Here is a 12,092-nt window from a genome sequence, read left to right as displayed (position 1 = left end):
CTGCATCCTGATTTGTGTTCCCCAAAGCAGTAGCGGGGGAGGGACCAATCGACGGTGAAGCTTCCGCGGCTGGAGCAGGGACCGCACCAAGGGTGGAAGTGTCGACCACAGGGGTATCGGCATCTTTGACAGGAACCTCTGAAGGAGGCATTGTATGGTGCCTCTTCTTTTTGTTTTCGCCACTCTTGGAAGGAGAGTCATGTTTTTTCCTTTTGTGGCCATGGTGGCTTTTGGATTTATGTTGGGAGGTGTGCTGGAGACACGAAGAGAGGTTATAAGCAAATAGTCTAGTCAAAAGAGCAGACGAGCCGACAAGAAATACCTCAGTGCCCGCGGGAGCAGAGCGTTTGTGTTTTTTGGATTTTTTGGAGGCAGAAGAGACAGTAGGTTCTGTCGAACGTGGTTAACCCTGCACATAAGTGAAACATTAGCAACCACATAATGTCCCCCTTTAGAAGATAAGAACGAATTGAAATGCTTCAGAGAGGGGCATACAGAAGAACTGGGTTTCCTCAAGACTTGAGAAATGGGGCGCCCATCATCGTCAAAAGATTTCTTAGGAGCAGCCTGCAAGAAGAGAAAAGATGGCTAAGGATAAAAGTAAGGGTCAAAGGAAATAGTAATTCAGCCAGAGTCGAACCTGAGCCTTTTGTGTCGAAGGAGCAGGTTGGTCAGCAGATGCAGAACCTGTAGGATTTAGAGGGAGCGCTGCAAATAAATACAAGAAATGCAAGTGAGCGACGAAGTCCAGTTAGAAGGGAGTGTTAAAATTTCCAGAAAAGCGTTACCAAGTTGCGTGGTTTCAAACACGCTAACATATTGAGGATCAATATGAAGCGGCCTTGAGTATTCAGGCAGATAATACTTCGTTGGGACCATTCTGTCAGCTTTTCTCTTTTTAGAGGCGTTCTGTATGTACGAAATGGGACAATAGAACCACACCGGAACCAAATGACTAAAGGCCAAGGCCAAGGGACTAGATGGCAGGGGAGGGAACTTGAGTTTTCCGAAGTGAAGGGCGTAAAGATATTTGTCTTTCACGTAACCAGGAATTTTGAGTTTCGAATGTTGGTCGGTTACTTTCGCTTTTAGTTCGACCGCAGCCTCCCAGATGGTCCCATGAAGATTATCTGGTCGATACACAACTTGGAAATAATTCTGAAAAACACGAATCTGTTTGACATGGAGAGCCTTACATTTGGTCGACTTCGCCTGCAAACAAACAAAAGCCTCAGTTAATTCAAAAAGTTTGGCATCAGGATCGCCAACATAAAGGGTAAAATAGGACTGCCACCAATCATGGAATTCTTTGGTATAGTAGTAGGCTGGTCGAAAAGAAAGAGAAGGAAGACGTGGTCGGTTTTTCCAAATATTTTCAAGTTCTTCTTCGACCTCACTCCAAGGTTGACCGCAGAGGATATTAGCAAGTAGCTCCTGAGAGGAGAGCAGAGACTTGGGAATGAACTGGCAAAGGCCAAATTCCCTGGCCACAGGGTTAGGCTGATAAGCCACTAGGCCAGGATTGCTGCTGGCAGTCTCCGCCGACAAGAAGCGAGGGACCAAAAAACGCCTCCAAATAAGGAAGGATTCATTCCTATGTTCCCCGTCAGCCGGAGGGAAAGGTCTGGTAAGCCACTCAGGACCCTCAGTTCGGCGGCTAAAAAGGGCCATAGAGGGTAGCAAATCGACGCGAGTCAACATGATGTTGAAGATGAGTTGAAACACTTGAAGGTCGGGGAAATTCTTGTCGATGGGTGTCAAGGGGATCAACCGTTTCCAGATAAGATGTCGTTCCTCTAGGGGACACGCAACCCTCCTCATTCCATAGGGGACTACGTCTTTGGAGAAAGTGTCATTGAGCCACAATTGCAGAAACCAGAAAGGGTCATGGACCAATACGTTCTTCTTTCTGGAGTTCTTAGGTCGAAGAGTCTGATCTGGCAGACAACCTCAGATAGAGACTCGTAGAGAGAGGCTAATATCAGTTGGCCCAAGGCAACGTCACGCTCTTGGTGCAATTGGGTTTCCAGGAGAGCAAAATGTTTGGCTACCTGCATAGACCTTGAGCAGAAAACAAAGCGGGACAGCCAAAGGGTCAAGAAAGCCACATGTTCCTCGTCGGTCACGGGGCCTCCAGAAGTGGCGTGATGATAAATAAAGTTGTTGTATGTTGGTTTGTGAGAGTCACCAACGTCGAACCTCAAGGAAACTGGCGCTACAGCTTCGCAGTGGAAGACTTCGCCAGTCGGTCTCAAGTCAGTGATGGCAGCAATGTCTAGAAGGGTCGGCGTGATCATGCCACACCTAGTATGGAAAGAGTTGGTCGAACTCTCCCAGAATTGAAGGCCGGCTAATAACATGCCACAAGACTGGGGAGGGCCACAGCGGGCAATCTGTAAAAGGGTATAGATGCCTGTCCTTTTCTAGTGGTCGATGTTCTCCGTTTCCAACCGATCCATCCAAGCACAAAACTTAGGACAATTCTTGGGAGGAGCGGTCCTGAAGTTCCTATCGACGTATCGAAGGGAGAAGGGTTGTTGAGCGGAAATCACACGTTCAGAAATGTGACTGGCGGGAAAAAGGGAAGAGTCGTTTTTGGTAACCTCTGGGTGTTGGTTTTCTGGGAGAGGACCTAGGAACGCTAAGGGTTCATTAGCCAGAGAGAGAGGAATCAATACCTGAGAACGCCAGATCTTCTCCTTTTCTTCTACCAATGGAGGCTTAGGGACATACTCCCTGCCATCAATTTTGGTGGGGCGCGTGAGTTCAGCAGCAGAAGGTTTGTTAGAGTTGGCCATGGAAAGAACAGAAGGTTTCTTCGTTGTGGAGTGGAAGAGTTTTCACAAAAAAGGCAGAAGACAAGTGAATGCTGAATCAAGAGAGGAAAAAAAGAGAAGAAGAAGAAAGAATGAGGGTTTTATATCCCTTAAACCCTGAGCAAAGAAGAGGGAGCGGTTAAACTTTCATGGCCGACACGTATACCCATGTTCCCACGCCTACAGACACATGAAGGGGAGAGGGCAATCGAAAAGGAAAACACGTTCAGTCATGAAGACGTGAAATGACGTAGATTTGATTTTGTGCGGCTCGAGGAGAAAAATAAATGTTCGTCATGATTGTATGACGTCACCCATGTGGGGTAAACAAAGGGCCCACTAAGTAGGAGCGGAAACAGTAAGGGGTAAATCGACAGTTTCAGAGATGCCATCATCTCATCAACGTCGACAGTCGAAAATGGCATCTCTGGGGGGCATTTTGTTACCATGAAATATTTCTAAGGCAGACTGAGAGCACAATTAATGAAAGAGTCCTGTGAATGTGGAGGTCATACCCTACCAAAAGATAAAGAGATGTTGGAAGCAAGCAAGAAGAAAAAACAAACCAAAGGACGAAGCCGACGGGGAAAGTTGGCCTCGTCGACAGGCCATTCTGTCGACCGACGCAAGGTTTGGGACTTAAAGAATTATAGTCAAATGTACAGAAGACAACTTCAAAATAAATAGCAGTTCCAAAAGGAATAAGAGTGCCATAATGTGGAGCAGTTAGCAAGACATGGGTGCGGCGGTTAGGCAGATCGTGTGACATAACATCTGCTATTTTCTAAGAGTTTAACTTATGAGTAGTTTCCTCTAGTTTAGTATAAATAGAAGAATCCCACAAGGGGATCAAGGTGTTCACTTTGTACTACGAAATCACTTGTAAGAAAACTTCCCATTCCCAGCGCGAGGAAGCAAGAGTTTTTTCTGAGAGTGCCATGTACGTGAATCACCACATTTATTTCAATGCAACTTCCCTACTTTTCAATTGTTCCCGTTGAACATTTTATCTTAATTTCTTTTACTTTTGAGTTATCATTTTACGTTGTCGTTTACGCTGTCGACACTGATTCTATTACGATAATAGAGTTCACCAAAAGCGTGTTCGTCGTATACATCTTTTGAATGTTATAGCGTTGTCGATCAAGAGTCACCTATAGGCGATAACATTGTCTAAAACCGTTCGTATGGAAAAACCCTACGCTTGTCCGACACTTTGTTAGGAGTCGTTCCTCACAAAGTCATTCCGTCGAAGTTTGGACAAGTCTCACTTGCACTAGCACATTTCCTAGGATCAACTGGTCGATCCTGCAAGTAACCCTTCGTTTTAAAGCCTAGGGAGGACCAGCGGTTGTTTACCATTTTCCACAGTAAACAGGGTCATGACAGTACAAGGGTTGTGTTGTCAAAGAGTTATGCGATTAGGGTTGTGACTGCGCAAGAGTTGTTCTTTAAAGTATCAAGTGTTGATGTGAAAACCACCTTGACCCCCGTCCGCTGAACGGTCAGCGGAACCACCGTCCACTGACGGGGCAGCGGAAACCCCGGCTAACTCTGTGTAGTGTGATCAGTCGCCAAAATTTAATTTGGTTTATTTAATTAAAAGAATTTAAATTAATAATAATAACGTGTTTATTATTATTGTCTTGTGTTGATTGATTATGGCCTTAGTTTTCCTTTATTTTGTTTTGGGATTTTAAAATACGACCTGCATGTCGTGCCTCTCTTTTAATCTCTTAATGTAACTTATTTTCTCATCTCACTCTCTCGTATGTAAAATGAGTTTCTTTTATGTAATGTAATGTTATGAAGAAAGAGAAGAATACAATATCAAAGGAGGACAACCTTGAAGATCTTGCTTGGAGAAGCTTAGATCGTTATTAGGTTAGCTTAGGTTCCTTCATTGGCTTGGGAGAACAATTGAGTTAGGGGCCATAAATGTTTCATTTTATATGTATGTTAATGCATATAAATGTATGTTGATGCATGTGAGAGACGATTTATATGATAAATAAGTCAGTGCGATCAGAATAACTACAAATTCCCTCAAATTAAATATTAAGTTTATGTTTTCCAAGTTTTAGCACTCATCAAGACTAGTATCGAATAATGTAGGTTTCGCCTACGCGAGGTGCATGTTCTATATTAGTAAGGTGGGATGGGATAATTGTAATATCTAATTTCTAAAATAATGAGTCAAACTTAACTAAACAAATTATAATAAGATTATATACGTTTAGAAGCAAGAGTTGAAAATAATCCATGTGATGGATTGAAATAAGGAGTTATTCACCCAACTAAAATAGTCGAGTGTTGTGCTAGATACAACTGGAAGGAGTTCCTACATAAATAACCTAGTTTTATGTAATCCGCCTACACGGACTTAAAACAAAGTGAAATATGGATCTCGACCCACTAGAAAATCTTCCAACGGGATTTTCTGAATCAAATGATGAAGGTCATTTGTTTTGAGTAAAATAGTGGGAGCATATTTAATTAAAGGCCAAATTAAATATGTTATTTTAGTGATACTTATATTTTCATTTTTTTCATGTAGATTACCATGACAACAAACACCTCTAACAACATTTTGCGATCAATCCTTGATAAGGAAAAATTGTCTGGGATAGATTTTCTGGATTGGCACCGAAATCTGAGGATTATTCTCAAGCATGATAGAAAGCTGTATGTCTGGGAGAAACCTATTCCTGAAGAGGAACCTCCTGGTTTTGCACCTAAGGCAGAAAGAGATGCTTATAAGAAGTATGTCGATGATTTTCCAATGAAATTGCTTGGCTCATGCTAGCTACCATGAACTCAGAGTTGCAAAAGCAACATGAGAACATGATAGCGTTCAATATGATCAAACACCTTAAGATTCTCTATCAAGAGCAGGCAAGGCATGAAAGGTTTGAAGTTTCAAAAGCCCTTTTTTCAGGGCAAGTTAGCTGAGGGAGTCCCTGTAGGTCCCCATGTGCTCAATATGATTGGGTATATGGAGAACCTTGAGAGGTTGGTTTTTCCCCTCGGAAAGGAACTTGCGACTGATTTTATCTTGGAATCGTTGCCAGATAGCTTCAGTCAATTTGTCATTCATTTCAACATGAATGATATGGACAAAAGTCTTCTTGAACTGCTAGGCATGTTAAAAATTGTTGAGCAGAATCTGAAGTCAAAAGGGAAGTCCACTCTGATGATCGTAAATGGAAAGAGGCAGAACAAAAGACCCACCAAGCAGGGTGGTAAAGGGAAAGGCAAGGAAGTTGCCAAACCCAAACTCACTTCTCCTGCTTTGAAGCCTAGTTGAGGCATAGTAAAGAAAGGCACCTGCTTCCATTGCGGTAAGACCGGACACTGGAAGAGAAACTGCCCAAAGTACCTAGAAGATAAGAAGAATGGAGTAGAGACTTCAACTTCAGGTATTTTTGCTATTGAAATTAATTTATCTACTTCTGCATCATGGGAATTAGATACTGGATGTGGTTCTCACATTTGTACCAATGTTCAGGGGCTAAAAAGGAGTAAAGATTTGGAAAAAGGTGAAGTTGACCTACGTGTTGGCAATGGAGCAAAGGTTGTTGCTTTAGTCGTAGGAACTTATGTATTGACTTTACCTAGTGGTTTAACAATTCAGTTAGAGAACTGTTATTATGTACCTGCAATTAGCAGGAATATTATTTCCATTTCTTATTTAGACAAGTTTGGTTTTTCATTTATAATAAAGAATAATTGTTGTTCCATTTATTTGAATGATATATTTTATGCTACTGCACAAATAAACAATGGACTATATGTCTTTGATCTTGAAATGCCTACTTATAACATTAATACTAAAAGGATGAAACCTAATGAGTTAAATCCAACTTACCTTTGGCATTTCCGATTCGGACCCATAAATGAGAAACGCATTTCCAAACTCCATAAAGATGGACTCTTGGACTCTTTTGGTTATGAATCATATGAGACATGCAGATTTTGTTTAATTGGAAAGATGACAAAGTCTCCATTCACAGGAAAAGGTGAAAGATCTAATGATCTTTTGGCCCTCATACATAGTGATGTATGTGGACCATTGAACATACCAGCCAGTGGAGGTTTTCAGTACTTCATCACATTTACTAATGATTTTAGTAGATATGGTTATGTGTATTTAATAAAACACAAATCAGATTCCTTTGAAAAAATCAAGGAATTCAAGAATGAAGTACAAAACCAAATAGGTAAGAATATAAAAACTCTTCGATCAGATCGAGGTGGTGAATATTTAAACCTAGAGTTTGATGACCATCTGAAAGAATGTGGGATTCTGTCCCAACTTACTCCTCCTAGAACACCCCAATGGAACGGTGTATCTAAGAGAAGAAATCGAACCTTATTAGACATGGTCCGATCCATGATAAGTCACGTCGATCTTCCAAACTCCTGTTAGGGACATGCACTATTGACAGCAACTTACACACTTAACCGTGTTCCATCTAAAAAGGTTGAGAAGACACCATATGAGATATGAAGTGGTAAGAAACCACAAATGTCTTACATGAAGATTTGGGGTTACGAAGTTTATGTGAAACGACAAATTTCAACTAAGCTTGAGCCCAAATCTGACAAATGCTTATTTGTGGGGTATCCTAAAGAAATAATAGGGTATTACTTCTACAATACTTTTGAGGGAAAAGTGTTTGTCGCTCGAACTGGAGTTTTCCTAGAAAAGTATTTTATTTCCAGAGGAATCAGTGGGAGGAAAGTAGAGCTTGAAGAAATTCAAGAATTACAAAACATTGATACACCTAAGGAGGAATTAGAGCAGGAAACACAAGTAGTTATGGAAGAGCAACCTGCTCAAGTAGAACAAGACCAGCGTAGGTCAAGCAGGATACATCACCTACCTGAGAGATATAGATATCTCATAACTAATCAAGGTGGTGTATTACTCATGGATCAAGATGAGCCTGTGACCTACCAAGAGGCTATAACTGGTCCTGAGTCTGAGAAGTGGCTAGAAGCCATGAAATCTGAAATGGATTCCATGTACACAAACCAGGTTTGGACCTTGGTAGAGCCTCCTGTAGGAGTTAACCCATAGGATGCAAGTGGGTCTTTAAAAAGAAGACTGACATGGATGGTAAGGTATATACCTATAAGGCAAGACTGGTTGCAAAAGGATATAAACAAATTCATGGGGTTGACTATGATGAAACCTTTTCACCAGTTGCAATGCTTAAATCTGTTCGGATTTTACTTGCTATCATTGCATATCATGATTATGAAATATGGCAGATGGATGTCAAAACTGCTTTCCTTTATGGGAATCTTCTTGAGGATGTGTACATGACACAACCTAAAGGATTTGACATACCAGAATAAGCCCAAAAGATATGTAAGTTACAAAGATCAATCTATGGATTGAAGCAAGCTTCCAGAAGCGGGAATCTTCATTTTGATGAAACAATAAAACAATATGGATTCATCAAGAATGAAATGAGCCTTGTGTCCACAAGAAGGTTAGTGGGAGCATGATCGTCTTCCTGGTATTATATGTAGATGACATATTACTCATCGGAAACGATGTCCCTACCCTGCAACAAGTAAAGTCTTGGTTGGGGAAATGCTTTTCTATGAAGGACCTAGGTGAAGCAGCCTATATATTAGGAATCGGGATCTATAGAGATAGATCAAAAAAACTACTTGGCCTAAGTCAGAGTACATAAATAGACAAAGTGCTGAGACGTTTTAATATGCATGATTCCTAGAAAGGATTCATACCTATGCAACATGGTCCGTGTCTATCAAAAACACAATCCCCTCCAACTAAGGAAGAAAGGGATCGCATGAATAAGATTCCATATGCATCTGCAATAGGATCTATCATGTATGCCATGTTATGTACTCGACCAGATGTCTCGTATGCTTTAAGTGCAACGAGTAGGTACCAATTTGATCCCGATGATGCTCATTGGGTAGTTGTCAAGAATATCCTTAAGTATTTGAGAAGGACTAAGGACTCATTCTTGATATATGGAGGTCATGAAGAGCTTGTTATATTTGGATACACCGATGCTAGTTTCCAGACAGATAAGGATGAGTTTAGATCGCAATCTGGTTATGTGTTCTGCTTAAATAGTGGTGTTGTGAGCTGGAAAAGTTCAAAGTAAGATACAGTTGCTGATTCTACAACCGAGGTCGAGTATATTGCTGCCTCAAGTACAGCAAAGGAAGTTGTTTGGATCAAAAAGTTCATTAGTGAACTTGGCATAGTTCCTAGCATTGTGGATCCCATTGATCTCTATTGTGATAACAATGATGCTATCACACAAGCTAAGGAGCCTAGATCTCACCAACGATCCAAACACATACTTAGGCGTTATCACCTAATTCAAAAGATAATAGATAGAGGAGATGTGAAAATATGCAGAGTACCTACACTTGACAAAATTGATGACCCACTGACAAAGCCTCTTGCGAAGCAGAAGCATGATGGCCATACTAGATCTATGGGCATTAGGGGTATGCCTGATTGGCTCTAGTGCTAGTGAGAGATTGTTGGTGTAAGCCCTAGGGGCCAATACTTTTGGTACTTGTATCCAATTATTTATCAATATCTTTATTATGTTTGTTTAATAAAGTTCCTAGAATAGCTAGTCCGTTTAATGTATCAAGTGTGACTTAATCATTAGATCCCATTAAACATAAGGACACTATTCTTAAAGTATATGTAGTCTAGTTTTGTTGTGAAGTGGGATAACATTAAAGCATTAAGACTATTATGTATATATATTGATGATCACATCTCATGGATTATGGATAAGGAGTTATCAAGTCTTAAACATAGGTATGAATATTAGGAGTAATATTTATACTGGATTGACCCGCTATGAGAATACTATATAGAATGTTATGCAAAATTTCATAAGTTATTCTCATGGTGATAATGGTGTATACCACCCTTCGACCTGAAACCATTATGGACCCTAGATGTGGGGTTGAATGTTTTATTGCTGATTAAATGTTGTTCGTAACTGGATGACCATAAAGACAATTGATGGGTACTCCACGAAGAATGTTGAGGGACATGAGTGACCTAGATGGAATTTGTCCATCCTGCGTAACAGGATAAATGTCTAAGGGCCCAATATTGAACTGGACAAGGATGAAACGGTCTATGTCTTATGTTTAATATAGACATAAGGGGAAAAGGGTAATTGTACACATAAGTATTATCACAAAAGGATTTGTCCGATCACATGACATTTTCGTGTCTTGGGTAACACTGATGTGTTGCTAGATACTGCTCACTGTTTATTATGTTAAATATGTGATTTAATATAATTACCAATGTCCCAAAAACCTACAGGGTCACACACAAAAGGACGGATTGATGAGAGATAGAGTAAATAAGAAACAATGTAAGGTACAATGCACTTAAGTGAATTATAGAACATCGTAAGGTACGTTACACTTAAGTAGAATACGCAATATGGTAACGTACCATGCGCCTAAGTCACTTTGGTATATCATAAGATATGGGTCACATACACTTAAGTGGTTTTTTTAGCTTGCAGCCCACACAAGTTGTTCTATAAATAGAATCCTTGTGCAGAAGAATTGTACTAGATAAAATTTAGTTTCTCTCTCTCCCTCACTCAAAGCCTTCATTTGTAGCAGCTAGCATTGAGACTGAAGGAATCTGTTCATGTTGACTGAGTAGAGGCGTTGTCACCATTCAATGTTCGTGATCACTCCTTAGATCTGCATCAAAGGTTTCAATCACCACAAGAGGTAATGATTCTATCATTGATCATGCCCATTCGTAAGGATCACTAAAGGAGAAATTTTTTAATTTCCACTGTATTTTGGATCGCTATTCTCCTTCACATGGACCCTAGGTGGAATCTTATCATGACAGGGTATAGCCCTTCTATGATAAAATTTCAACAAGATCTCCCTTAGGGAGCCTTCGTATGAACGAAGTTTCACGTTCAGGTTCTAGAAGAGGTCCCTAGAGTCATGGATCAAGCTCAAAGTTTCATAAAAAAGAAGTGCTAGCCAACTCATGACAAATTCTTTAAACCGATCTACTCTAGGTGGAGTCGTCATTAAAAACCTTATGGGATAAGAATCCACAGCGAAAAAAAAGGATGACCACTTACTTAACTTATGTTCTTTCTCAAGATCGGGGATAGAGCTTACTCTCCAACAGAAATAAAACCCATGAATCTTAAGATAATAATATAAAATTATTAAAGAAATGAAATAAATGAATAAAGTAGTGTCATAGAATAAAAATAAAACAAAATCAGCAGACAACCCTAGAACCGAAGGGTATGCTTAACTCTCTTTAGTTGTCTTTAGTAGAGTCGTCAGCTGTCGCGGCTAGAAAATTAGAGAGTTGCCACCATATTTTATTCGTTCCTAATGAACAAGGAAATAATGATAAAACCTAAAAGTAAGGATAAGACGTTAGGGTTCGGGAGTTGGTTAAGTGAGAGAAAGGTGCTAGGCACCCTTCACTTCCATTGTACCTAATAGGAGTCTTCTCTAGTTCTAGGGTTAACGGTGTTTGTCTAAGGGATGTCCATTTAGATGATTTATTCTTGCCTGGTTACTAATTTATTTATTTACAAGAGAATTACTTTATTATGTTTTTAAGAAAATATTTTTATTTACAATAAGGACCAAAAAAGGTTTGTTTTTTATAATTGTACTTGCTTGAGTGTTTCAACTTTATGCCTACGCACCTTCAAGAAATATGAAGGATCAGAGTACCGTAGTTCGGCTAAAAAATGAATGTGGGTTAGTTGATTTTAGATAATAGTGTGAGGTCCCATTTTAGCAGTTAAACGTATGTATGTATGCTTGTACGGTCGAGGCTTAGACATTGTTTGTTTTTGCGTTAAATGAATCAGACTATCCTTTTATGAAAAAAAATTGAATTGGGTGCATAAGGGCACAAAAGAGATTTGATGAGGGGAGATGATTTTAACTTATGAAAAAGTTTTTTTTTTCTGTCTTTTGTTATTTTATATTATATATTTTTTATTAACATCCTAATAGAAAGAAAAGAGACATTTTTTGTATTTTTAATTTATATTAATAATAAAAAATAACTAACTTACATTGATAAAAATGGAAAAAAAATCTAATATAAATAAATTCATTGATTAAGATTAATTAATTATGATAGAATGTAATATTTTTTATATATTTATAAACTTTATTTTTATTATTTTTTTCGGATTTGATATTTATTATTTTTGTGATTAAATATCATAATAAGAA

Source organism: Lathyrus oleraceus, chromosome 7 (assembly GCF_024323335.1).
Source record: "Lathyrus oleraceus cultivar Zhongwan6 chromosome 7, CAAS_Psat_ZW6_1.0, whole genome shotgun sequence".
NCBI lineage: Eukaryota > Viridiplantae > Streptophyta > Magnoliopsida > Fabales > Fabaceae > Lathyrus > Lathyrus oleraceus.
Note: the sequence above shows the minus strand (reverse complement) of the source record.